We start from the raw sequence: 12,311 nt of genomic DNA, 5'->3' as shown, positions 1-12,311 counted from the left end.
ATGCTTGGAGTATCTATAGTGTTGAACAGATTCAAGTTGCCTTTCAACATTCCTCATTTCCTCAAATAAAATTTGAGGAATTTTATTTGAGTAATAATTGTAGGACTGAAAATATAAAATAAAGCCGTAACAATAAGACAACAGTAAAAACACCAAGAAGGCAATAGGAGGTGTTAGAAAATGCCTTGTTAGTAAACAAATGGCATAGTTAAGATTTAACACTATCTAGAACATTCTATGGGGAAACAGTGGAAACAGTGTCAGACTTTATTTTCTTGGGCTCCAAAATCACTGCAGATGGTGATTGCAGCCATGAAATTAAAAGACACTTACTCCTTGGAAGGAAAGTTATGACCAACCTAGATAGCATATTAAAAAGCAGAGACATTACTTTGCCAACAAAGGTCTGTCTAGTCAAGGCTATGGTTTTTCCAGTGGTCATGTATGGATGTCAGAGTTGGACTGTGAAGAAAGCTGAGAGCCGAAAAATTGATGCTTTTGAACTGTGGTGTTGGAGAAGACTCTTGAGAGTCCCTTGGACTGCAAGGAGACCCAGCCAGTCCATCCTAAAGGAGATCAGTCCTGGCTGTTCATTGGAAGGACTGATGCTGAAGCTGAAACTCCAATACTTTGGCCACCTCATGCGAAGAGTTGACTCAACTGGAAAAGACCCTGATGCTGGGAGGGGTTGGGGGCAGGAGGAGAAGGGGATGACAGAGGATGAGATGGCTGTATGGCATCACCGACTCGATGGACATGAGTTTGAGTAAACTCCGGGAGTTGGTGATGGACTGGGAGGCCTGGCGTGATGCGATTCATGGGGTCGCAAACAGTTGGACACGACTGAGCGATTGAACTGAAATGAGAACATTCTTTAAATTTTGCTATCAATGTTACTCCATGTTTTAAGAATATTAGTGTTCTTATAAGAATATAAGGAAAATATTCAAAGTAAAAATACATTCCAATTATATCAGCTATTATGTTACCAAACAATTATATTAATAAAAATACATGAAGTTAAAAATAAAACTAACAAGGAAGACAGCTAAATGAATACCAGCCCAAGAAATTCTATTAAGTTTTATTGCTGGTATAACAAATTATGAGTGATTTGGTTGTGCAAAATAACATGAATCTATTTTAGAGTTCTCTAGGTCAGAAGCCCAGCATGTTTCCCACAAGACTAAAATCAAAGTGTCCATATCTCTGCATTCCTTGGGAGTGTAGGGGAGAATTTATTTCCTGCTTCTATGAGTAGTTGGCAGAATTAAGTTTCTTGCAGTTGTAGCACTCAGGTCCCCATTCTCTTGTAGGCTTTAAATTGAGATAATCCCAGATCCTAAAGGTATCCACATTTCTTAGTTCATGGTCCATTTTCTCCCTTTTCAAAGTCAACAACAGCAGATCCTCCTTCTCAGTCACAGTTCTCTGACCTCCTGGGGCTCTCACTTTCCCTTTTAGAGTTCAAGCCTTTCCACTGGGCTCACTTAGATAATCTAAGAGAATCTCCTCACTGTAAGGTCAGTGTAATTAGCAACCTTAATTCCATATGCTACCTTACGTCCCCTTTTCCCATTAATTCTCCTTTCTCTATCACATTCCTCATACAATGTAACGTATTCAAAGTTCTGAGGATTAGGGTGTGGATGTGTCTGAGTAGCTATCATTCTGCCCACCATAAATATGTAATTAGTATAGTTAGAAATTACTGGGGGCAGGGCAAGATGTTCTCTTTTTCCTTAAAGGAATTTTTTAAATGGAAATCAGATATTTTCCTTACCTTTTTGATATAAATAGAGACAAGAAAAAGATGACTGGGAGAACTTAGAATGAAAATATAAGGTGATAATATTTTATTCATCAATTAAAAATATATTTTTGAGGAACTATTCTGTGTAAGTTGTAGACTAGGCACTCAGTATGCAAAAATGAACAAAACACAAATAGATCCTGCCTTCTGAGGGCTTAACCTTTAGTGAAAGAAATGAACAATGATCACATAAACACATAAATAAATGTACAATCACAAAGGAAATAACATAAATCATATAAAGTAGCATTCAGTGACAGAGGACTCTATTGACAGGTGCAGGTACAAAAATAAGCTACAAGGGATGGTCAGGGAATAGTTTAAACAGCAATGACCTTAAGGATTTCATATTTCACAACAGAGGGATCCTTGGAGCGAAGAATCCTTGGGCACAGAGAGCACACTTTTTGTCATAGACAATTTTTTTTTTTAATAAATTGTACAAACGTGACCAAAGGAAATGCAGCCTGAGGCTGCCTGAGGGCTGTTTGCTGAACCAAAATTGAAGAGAGTTAACAACACTTCCCCTCTCCTCCACCACCATGCTAGCTATTGCCTGGACTATTACAGTTGCATTTATACTGGCCATCTTACCCCTACCAGCCCCACCACTGCCTGTTAAAGAGTTTCATAAAAGTGAAAGAGAAGAGTGAAAAAGTTCGCTTAAAACTCAACATTCAAAAAAGGAAGATCATGGCATCCACTCCCATCACTTCATGGAGAATAGATGGGGAAACAATGGAAACAGTGAAGGACTTTATCTTCTTGGGCTCCACGTATGGATGTGAGAGTTGGAACTATAAAGAAAGCTGAGTGTTGAAGAATTGATGCTTTTGAACTGTGCTGTTTGAGAAGACTCTTGAGAGTCCCTTGGACTGCAAGGAGATCCAACCAGTCCATCCTAAAGGAAATCAGTCTGAATATTTATTGGAAGGACTGATGCTAAAGCTGAAGTTCCAATACTTTGGCCACCAGATGTGAAGAACTGACTCACTAGAAAAGACCCTGATGCTGGGAAAGATTGAAGGTGGGAGGAGAAGGGGACAACAGAGGATGAGATGGCTGGATGGCATCACCGACTCAATGGATACAAGTAAACTCTGCGAGTTGGTGCTGGACAGGGAGGCCTTTCGTGCTGCAGTCCATGAGGTCGTAAAGAGTCGGACACAACTGAATGACTGAACTGAACTGAACTGATCCCTGGTCCCACGTGTACAACTTTCATGGGTCTGTAGAAACCATGACACTTACCCTTCTTCCTCCAAACACATGGATTTCATGGATCTTCCTGTCACAGAGTTCATATCTACTCTCACTGGTTGCTAGCTTCTTCCCCAATTGCTGGAATGTAGTGCTACTTCCAGATTTTCTGAAGATTCTCTCAAGTGAGGTTTGTGTCCCTATCATTGACCTTTAGAATGGGACCTCAGATGACTCAGATCTTCTGTCTGGCTTATATCTACTCCATAGGACACATGTATAATTTGCCCTATAAACTCTGAGAATTCACATCAACTTCTCCTTCAATCATCTATGAATAGTCACTCATGTGACACATCCAATAGGCCTCTGTATATTCCATCCTGCAGGAACTATTGATACATATTGCATTTTCTAATTAGACTCCCTTCCCTCCTTCCTTCCTTCCTTCCCCTCCCTCTTGGCTGAGGTGAATGCTGAAACTTCTTCAACTCCTCTTGGTGGGAGTAGGGTTGCTGGGGTGCTTCAGGAGAAGGACTTATAGCACAACGGCTCTATCCAAATAAATCTCCAAACTACCTCTAACTTCCAACATGCTCCTATAATATCTTCTATGTGAGTATGCATTTAAAAATAGTATAAGCAGTGACTGTACCCTCCTCTCAAAATTTTTCTTTTTTGGCATTGCATCCACTTTGCAATATCATCTGTATTGTGTCATCATGCCACAAAAAGACTTTTCAATTTACCAGTCTGTTGCATTTGTATTAAAAAAAATCCTGGAGCCTCCACTGTGTACATGTGTGTGTTTAAAGTTTAAATCCTTACTGCCTCAGAATAGTTATTAGGAGGTTTTCTAGCTGATGGCTTTGCTTATTCTTCCTCCTTCTTCAAGTGCATCTTGGTACAGAGGCTGATGTGCTCAGTCGTGGCCAACTCTTTGCCACCCCGTGGACTGTAGCCTGCCAGGTTTCTCTGTCCACAGAATTTTCCAGGCACGAATACTGGAGTGGGTTGCCATTTCCTTCTCCAATCCTTAGATGCTCCTGCATGCATATAACTTACTTGCTCAGAGGGATTTAATGGCTCCACTTGCTTATTGGCAAAAGCAAGCAAGCAAGCAAACCCTGAACTCTTCAGCATCCTGCTATGTTACCTTATGATTGAACAGAAGCTGATTATGGCAGAGTCATTCCTAAAGGGTCACAGAAATCATAGGCAAATCTCAGAATGCTTGGAAATCAGGAAAATAAGTCATCCACTTCAGACAGTAACAACAAAGTTTCCTCTGTACATAGCAATGTGCTGAGATGCAGCCTGAAATGTGATCCTCTTCACCACTGTCCACCTGCCCAAGAGAAAAAAGGACTTCCTTTTATACAGACTTGAGTCCCTGAAGGGAAACTTGATTCTAAAGGTTCTATATTGCAACAAATTTCCTCCTTGCATGCTGCTTATGATTAAATCCACCAATCAGCTTTTCAAAGACTTGGTAAGATTTGTCTCCTCAGTAGTGCTTACAAACAGAAAGCCACATTGAATGTCCTTAATCACTATTTGGTCCCAGAAAATAACAATTCCCTAAGCCCCTTCCCAACTGTGGGCTTATATCTTCAGTTGCCATTAAACAATGTTTGACTTCCTTTGACTAGTGATTGGTTGTGATGACTCTGCAGTGAGCTTTGCCATCTTTATGTGAAATTTCTACACCCAAGTATTGGCTAATAAGGATACTTTGGTCTATACAGGCTGGGCCTTCTAATTTTAGACCAAGAAATTTAACTGGCTGCTGCTATCTTTGGTCATGGCTTTTCAACATTAGGCTAGTGGTTCTCTGCACTGTAAAATATTCCAGGAAGGTTTTTAAAATGCCAGGTCCTTTCCCCAGAGACTCTGATTTATTTGCTTTGGGCTTGGGGGAGGGGAGGCACTGGGTGTTTTTAACAGCTCCTCAGGTGACTGTAACATGCAAAAAGCTTACAAACGGCTTCATTAGGTTTACCATAACCTTATTCTAGACATGGGCATTCTAGAGTCGTTCCAGCATTGACTAAAATTATCTTGAATTATGTCTGGATGTGACCCAGAATTAAAAGATATTGACATGCTAATCTTTCTTCTTTCTTTCAAAATTATATATCTGTACAGACATGGTTTCAGGAAATAGATTCCACCATTATCATAATTTTATGATGTTCAGTCATAAAACTTGCATTTCTCCTCATCAGTTGGGAATAGGCACAGGAAAGGGAGAACCAATCACTCAGTTCTCCATCAATTTAATAGAGCACAAGATTCCAGGATCATGCAAGGGCCTTTATTTCTTCTTGTTCTAATTCAGCTCTCTGAGAAGATGGATGTGCTTTGGCTCAGTGCTTTTATATTTTTCCAGGCAAGGTACCAGCATCAATTTAGGGATCTGGCTATAATTTAGTAAGTTGTTGTGTGTGCTTGCATGCTAAGTCACTTCAGTCATATCTGACTCTTTTTGACCCTATGCACTGTAGCCCACCAGGCTCCTCTGTAAGTTGCTGACCCTTAGTTATTCTATGTATTCATTTGTATAATTACATCTTCTGTGATTCTCCTAGCCTGAGCTCAGTAAAATGTAACATGCAGGACATGGCAGACCCTTATGAAATTTATACTTGTATCCAAATCTATTTTCATTTCACCAAAATCACTGTGGGAGGCCTTATTTAAGCTTATGATGTCATCTTACAAAGTCTTGGGTTTATCCTACCCTTTAGGTGAATTTGCCTTTCCCCTTTTTAAATGAACTGAATTTTTGTATTTCCCCAAAACTCATATGGTGAACCCTGAAGTCCCAATGTGACTATATTTTGAGATAGATTCTGGCAGGATTTGATGGAAGTTAAGTGAAATCATAAGAGTGGGGCCTTGATCTGACAGAATGAGTGTCCTTATAAGAAGAGACACCAGAGAGCTCTCTTTCTCTCTCATTTTTGAAGAGACTGAAAAGGCAGTTTTTCCAAAAAGGGTGTTGGGAAAACTGGACAGCTACATGCAAAAGAATCAAACTGGACCCCTTTCTCACATAACATACAAAAATTAACTTAAAATGAATTAAAGACTTAAATGTAAGGCCTAAAACCACAAGTCTGTAGAAGAAAACACAGGCAGTACGCTCTTTGACATCAGTCTCAGCAGTATATTTTTAGATCTGTCTCCGCAGGCAAGAGCAACAAAAGCAAAAATAAACAAATGAGACTACATCAAACAAAAAAGCTTCTGAACAGCAAGGGAAATCGTCAACACAATAAAGAGGCAACCTACTGAATGGAGAAGATAATTCTAAATGATATATCTAATAAGGGATTCATGTTCAAAAATAAAAAGGACTCATTCAACTCAATATCAAAAAACAAACAATTTGATTAAAAAATGGTACAGGATCTGAATAGACATTTTTCCAAGGAAGATATAGAAATGGCCAACAGACACATGAAAAGAAGCAGCTCAGCATCACTAATCATCAGGGAAATGCAAATCAAAACCACAATGAGATACCATGTCACAGCTGTCAGAGTGGCTATTATCAAAAATTAAAAAAAATTACAAGTGTTGGTGAGGATATGGAGAAACGAGAACTCTTGTGGAATGTTAGTGAGAATTTAAATTGGTGAGCCACTATGGAAAACAGATGGAAATTCATCAAAAAATTTAAAATAGAACTATCATATGATCCATCAATTCCACTTCTGGGTATTTTTCCAAAGAAAGGAAAAAATACTAACTCAAAAGATATATGAACTTCTATGTTCACTAAAGCATTATTTACAATAGCTAATGGAAGCAACTTAAGAACCCAAGCATAAATGAATGAATGAAGATGTGATATAAATATTACCCAGCCACAAGAAAGAATGAAATTTTGCCAATTACAACAACATGGATGGACCTAAAGTGTATTATGCTAAATGAAATAAGTCAGACAGAGAAAGACAAATACCATACAATTTCATTTATGAATGCAATCCAAAAAACAAAGCAAACAAATGAAACAGACTCATAGGTACAGAGAACAAACTGGTGGTCACCAGAGGGAGGGAAAGTAGGGGGTGGGATGAAGTAAGTATAAGGGATTAAGAGGTATAAACATCCAGTTATAAAACAACTAAGCTGCAGGGTTGTAATGTACAGCATACAAAATACAGTCAATAATATTGCAATAACTTTTTATGGTGACAGAGAGTTACTAGACTTATCATAGTGATCAATTTGTATTCCATTTAAATGCTGGAGCACAATGTTCTACACTTGAAACTAATATAAAATGTATGTCAACTATATTTCAAATAAAAAAGAAAAGAAAGATACTTCATGGGATCAAAATTATAAATAAGACAAAAAGAACAGCATTTTGCTGATTACTCACATTTGTTGAAATAATCCCATCTCAATGATTATTCTAGGGCCTTTGAATCTGTGAATAAAAACCCTTCTGTGCTAAATAAGTTCCAGATAGAACCCTTATCATCAGCTGCCTGAGTGGAAGCTGGATTTTAATACATTGCAGAAGATAAGTTCAGCAAGAACGATCATCACATATCAGACAATAATTTCAAGTGACAACACAGTACTCTTTTCTGAACTGCCTTAAAACAAACAAATCATTTTAATGCCTTGAATCTAGTTTCAGTTGACTTTTTATGCTCCCGTTCCACAGCAATTAAGAAGATAAGTCTATCTCTACATAGTGATGTAGGGTCATTGTCACAACTGGGAATAGTCTGCTTTTGAAGGACACAGAATGCTGTTGTTGAGGGTTTTTTTTTTTTTTGGTTGTTTATTTAGGTACTTGTTTGTGACACTGCCTTTTCAAATTGCCCATTCCAACACCTAAAAAGAAAGATAAGAAAATGAAAATCTGCAAGACTTAAAAATCAAGACTGTTAGCTAAGGCTGTTAGCTGGACGATGGGAAGCTGATCCACTAACTATAAGGCTGAGAAACACACATAGAAAAGCCGGCCATTTAACCCCAATGACAAACTAGGATTCAGGGATATTGGAAATGTATGTAGTTATTTATGGGGTGTGCTAAGTCACTTCAGTCATGTCCAACTTTGTGAGACCCTATGAACTGCAGCTGGCCAGGCTCCTCTGCTCATGGGATTCTCCCAGCAAGAATACTGGAGTGGATTGGCATGCCCTCCCCAAGGTGATCTTCCCGACTCAGGGATGGAGCCTGTCTCTCTTACGTCTCCTGCATTGGCAGGAGGGTTCTTTACCATTAGCACCACTTGGGAAGCCCAATTATTTAAGAAATCACAAATCAATGAAAAAAGGAGGATTTTTCACTATACTGATAGTTGTTTACCTGTAATGAAACAAAATTTACTTCTTCATAGAATATCATACTAAAAGAGAAGAAAAAAAACATACCAAACCTAAGATGGATTGAAAAGAAAATTATCAATGTTCAAACCATAAAAGATGTGGCATGGAGAGAGGGCAAGATAGTATAAGTCTGATTTCTTACTAGAGAATACCTTCATTTATGTAAAAGTTAGTAGATGAAATCTTAAGGAAAGTGATCTGACTGAGCTAATGTTACAACTTTCTGTAAGTCAAAACAAAATAAATTGAAAAGCAAATCATCCATTAGAGAAATATTACACAGAAATATGACAAAGGGTAAAAAGACAACATTCGAAAGAGTTCATAAATATTGATAAAAATACTATGTTTGCAAAATATAATGAGAGAATTACGTGCACCTAAAAAAAAAAAAAACAAAAAATGAATGCTTGCTTTATGCTAATAATGGAAACACAAATTGATCCTTTTTTTCCTATAGTCATCAGGGTTTACAATAATGTGACTCGTTATTACTGACAAGGGACTAAAGGGTTATAGTCTATTGTTTTAGTAAATAGACACTCTCTAACTATTGGTGGAATGGAAAAACATTTTGAAGGAAAAAAAAATAACTGGAAACAGCATTTAAAAAAAGAGAGTGCTATATACTTTAGGTTAGCAAATTCATTTTTTGGAAATCTATTCACGTTCATTATAACATTTTAAAGGGTAAAAATGAAAAAAAAATGTTAAAAATAGAGAGCTATTTGATAATATATGACCATAAAATACAACTAAACAATCTGTAAAACATAAGGAAAATTCCACTAAAGTACTAACACAAATATTATTCAGGGTAGTAAGATTACAGATGATTTTTTTATTTTCCATGTTTCCTAAAAGAAGTAAGTACTTCTTATATAATTAGATAAAAACAAGTGATTTAAAATTTGCTGTAATTTGAAGTGGGAAATATATGTGTATCAGTTCAGCTCAGTCACTCAGTTGTGTCCGACTCATTGCGACCCCATTAACTGCAGCACGCCAGGCTTCCCTGTCCATCACCAACTCCCAGAGCTTACTCAAACTCATGTCCATTGTGTCAGTAATGCCAACCAACCATCTCATCCTCTGTCATCCCCTTCTCCTCCTGCCTTCAATCTTTCCCAGTAGCAGAGTCTTTTCAAACGAGTCAGTTCTTCACATCAGGTGGCCAAACTACTGGAGTTTCAGCTTCAGCATCACTCCTTCCAATTAATAATCAGGACTGATTTCCTTTAGGATGGACTAGTTGGATCTCCTTGCAGTTCAAGGGACTCTCAAGCGTCTTTTCTAACAGCACAGTTCAAAAGCATTAATTCTTATACAGAGTGAAGTAAGCCAGAAAGATAAAGAACATTACAGCATACTAACACATATATATGGAATTTAGAAAGATGGTAACGATAACCCTATATGCAAAACAGAAAAAGAGACACAGAAATACAGAACAGACTTTTGAACTCTGTGGGAGAATGTGAGGGTGGGATATTTCAAAAGAACAGCATGTATACTATCTATGGTGAAACAGATCACCAGCCCAGGTGGGATGCATGAGACAAGTGCTCGGGCCTGGTGCACTGGGGAAGACCCAGAGGAATCGGGTGGAGAGGGAGGTGGGAGGGGGGATCGGGATGGGGAATACGTGTAAATCTATGGCTGATTCATATCAATGTATGACAAAACCCACTGAAAAAAAAAAAAAGACCTGCTGCCAAAAAAAAAGAAAGTCAAACTTTTCATTTTTAATGCTTTTCAATATTTTGAAACATTTTATATCTAACAAAAATATACATTAAACGAGAGAGATGATGTCCTGAAAAAAAAAAAAAAAGCATTAATTCTTTGGCGCTCAGCTTTCTTTATAGTCCAACTCTCACATCTATACATGACTACTGGAAAAACCACAGCTTTGACTAGATGGACCTTTGTTGGCATGACTACTTGAAAAACATCAAATTCCAAGGTATTTTATGCTTTCTTCTTGAATAGGTTTGGCATTATAGAAAACCATATATTTGGGTGACAGTTTCTAATAGCCTCTAGAGTTGACGTTTTGGTAATTCATAGTTATGTTCTCAGATTTTATGAGGAGATTATTTCAAAACAGCCATATTTAATTTGGTTTACAGAAGTAATTGAAAAGAAAAACGTCCTTTGTGAGAAACTGTTTTAGAAAGAATGCTAAGAAGAGAGATGGTCTGTTTTATCATTTCAATAATGATAAGATCTGTACTGAACCCTGCTGTTTGAAGACTTTTAAGAGAATGGAACCAAATTCTTAAGCTCAAGTATCTAAACTACTCTATTTGACTGTATTATAGTTTGATATTACTGTTTCTTAGTTTTTCTTTACTAGGCATTGACTTAGTCTGTATATCATTTATTTTCTAGTTCTTTATTCTTTACATATATATATATGTTCTTTCAAGTTATCCTTGAACCTTTGTAGAAGAAGTCAAATCTGCAGAAATAAGACCAAGGGTCAGCAAACTATGGTTTAACCCTTGGCCTGTTTTTTGTACAATCTTTGAGTTAAATTATTTTATATATTTTAAGAACTGAAAAAAAACATATGCATACATCTATTATAAAAAAGGATATGCAATAGTTATCATAACAGACTCAAAATTCTGAGATATTTACAGAAAAAGTTTGCCAACCTCTGGGTTAGATAGATAGCTAGATGACTAATCAGTGACATCTTTAGAGTCTCTTAAAAATCCTCCACAATACAAATACGTGCTACTATTTAAGCGCTTCTGCTAATATAAGCATTATAATCAGTGAATTCAATCTATTCAAGTCTTGGTACCCCCCCCCCCCCACCTTATTTTGCACTCTGAGTATACAGGTTGCTCCATTTGGAATTTTCTTTACTCTTTCCTCCATTATCTCCTGAAACCCCTGGCAATTCCAGTTGAAGTGATTACTAACTTATAGAATCTCAAATAGAAATCACACCCTCTGATATGACACTTACAAGACCCTCTCACCAGCACTATCTTGTGCGCATGTCTTGTCCCCAAAAGAGGCTGAAAATCAGTGAGAAGCAGGCATCACATTTTATTCTTTCAGTAGTTCCCAATATAACCTGATACTTTGCAAGCTTCTTGAAGTGAAGGGAAGTCACTCAGTCGTGTCCAACTCTTTGCGACCCCATGGACTATAGCCTACCAGGCTCCTTGGTCCATGGGATTTTCCAGGCATGAATACTGGAGTGGGTTGCTGTTTCCTTCTCCAGGGGATCTTCCCGACTGAGGGATCGAACCTGGGTCTCCCGCATTGTAGGCAGAAGCTTTACCATCTGAGCTACCAGGGAAGCCCATGGTGGTGGGTATATAGATACCAGCTTCTTAAAAATACAGATTCTAGTACTGATCATTCATAACTCTCAAGAACAATGTCTTAAGTGAAAGAACAGCAGTACTGGTTAGGCCTTGGCAGTGATCATTTTGCTTCTATAGGACATGTCATTTAGGACCAGTTGGTATGTCAACCACTGAGCACAGTTAAGATTTCTGCACTGCAGTTCTTGGTACACAGGTCTCTTCTATTTAAATATTTACATTGAGAGGATTTCAGGGAATATAGTTTATATTTTAATTCACCCAAGCCCTGAAACATAAACCCTATTATAATCCTGTACAATAGATCTCCTAACCTCAAGAACAAACCACCATTCATGACTACCACACCAAAGGGTTGATTATTAGGTTACAGGCAATGATTTATATTTTTAATGTTCTGCAATGACCAAGTGCCAGAAAATAAAAGTCAGATTTTTAGTATAAATAACAACTGATGCTCCAATGCCCCTTTCCTTTTGTTTTACTTAAATTCATTTTAATTGTTTCAACTCAGTGCTATGCAGTAAGTCACTGTGTAAAGTTGAAAATTTCTAGAAACTTTCAGATAAAGAAATATCTAGATAA

At 37.5% G+C, this 12,311-nt stretch overlaps 1 protein-coding gene across 2 annotated transcripts in view; it reads right to left on the bottom strand.

The window, feature by feature from the left end:
* Nucleotides 1-12,311, bottom strand: part of GRID2 (glutamate ionotropic receptor delta type subunit 2) — a 1,570,085-nt gene that overhangs the window by 557,036 nt on the left and 1,000,738 nt on the right. The window lies entirely within an intron of this gene.

The sequence above is a fragment of the Cervus canadensis genome, chromosome 19 (genome assembly GCF_019320065.1).
Source record: "Cervus canadensis isolate Bull #8, Minnesota chromosome 19, ASM1932006v1, whole genome shotgun sequence".
Lineage (NCBI taxonomy): Eukaryota > Metazoa > Chordata > Mammalia > Artiodactyla > Cervidae > Cervus > Cervus canadensis.
Note: the sequence above shows the minus strand (reverse complement) of the source record. Positions and strands in the feature narration are given on the sequence as shown.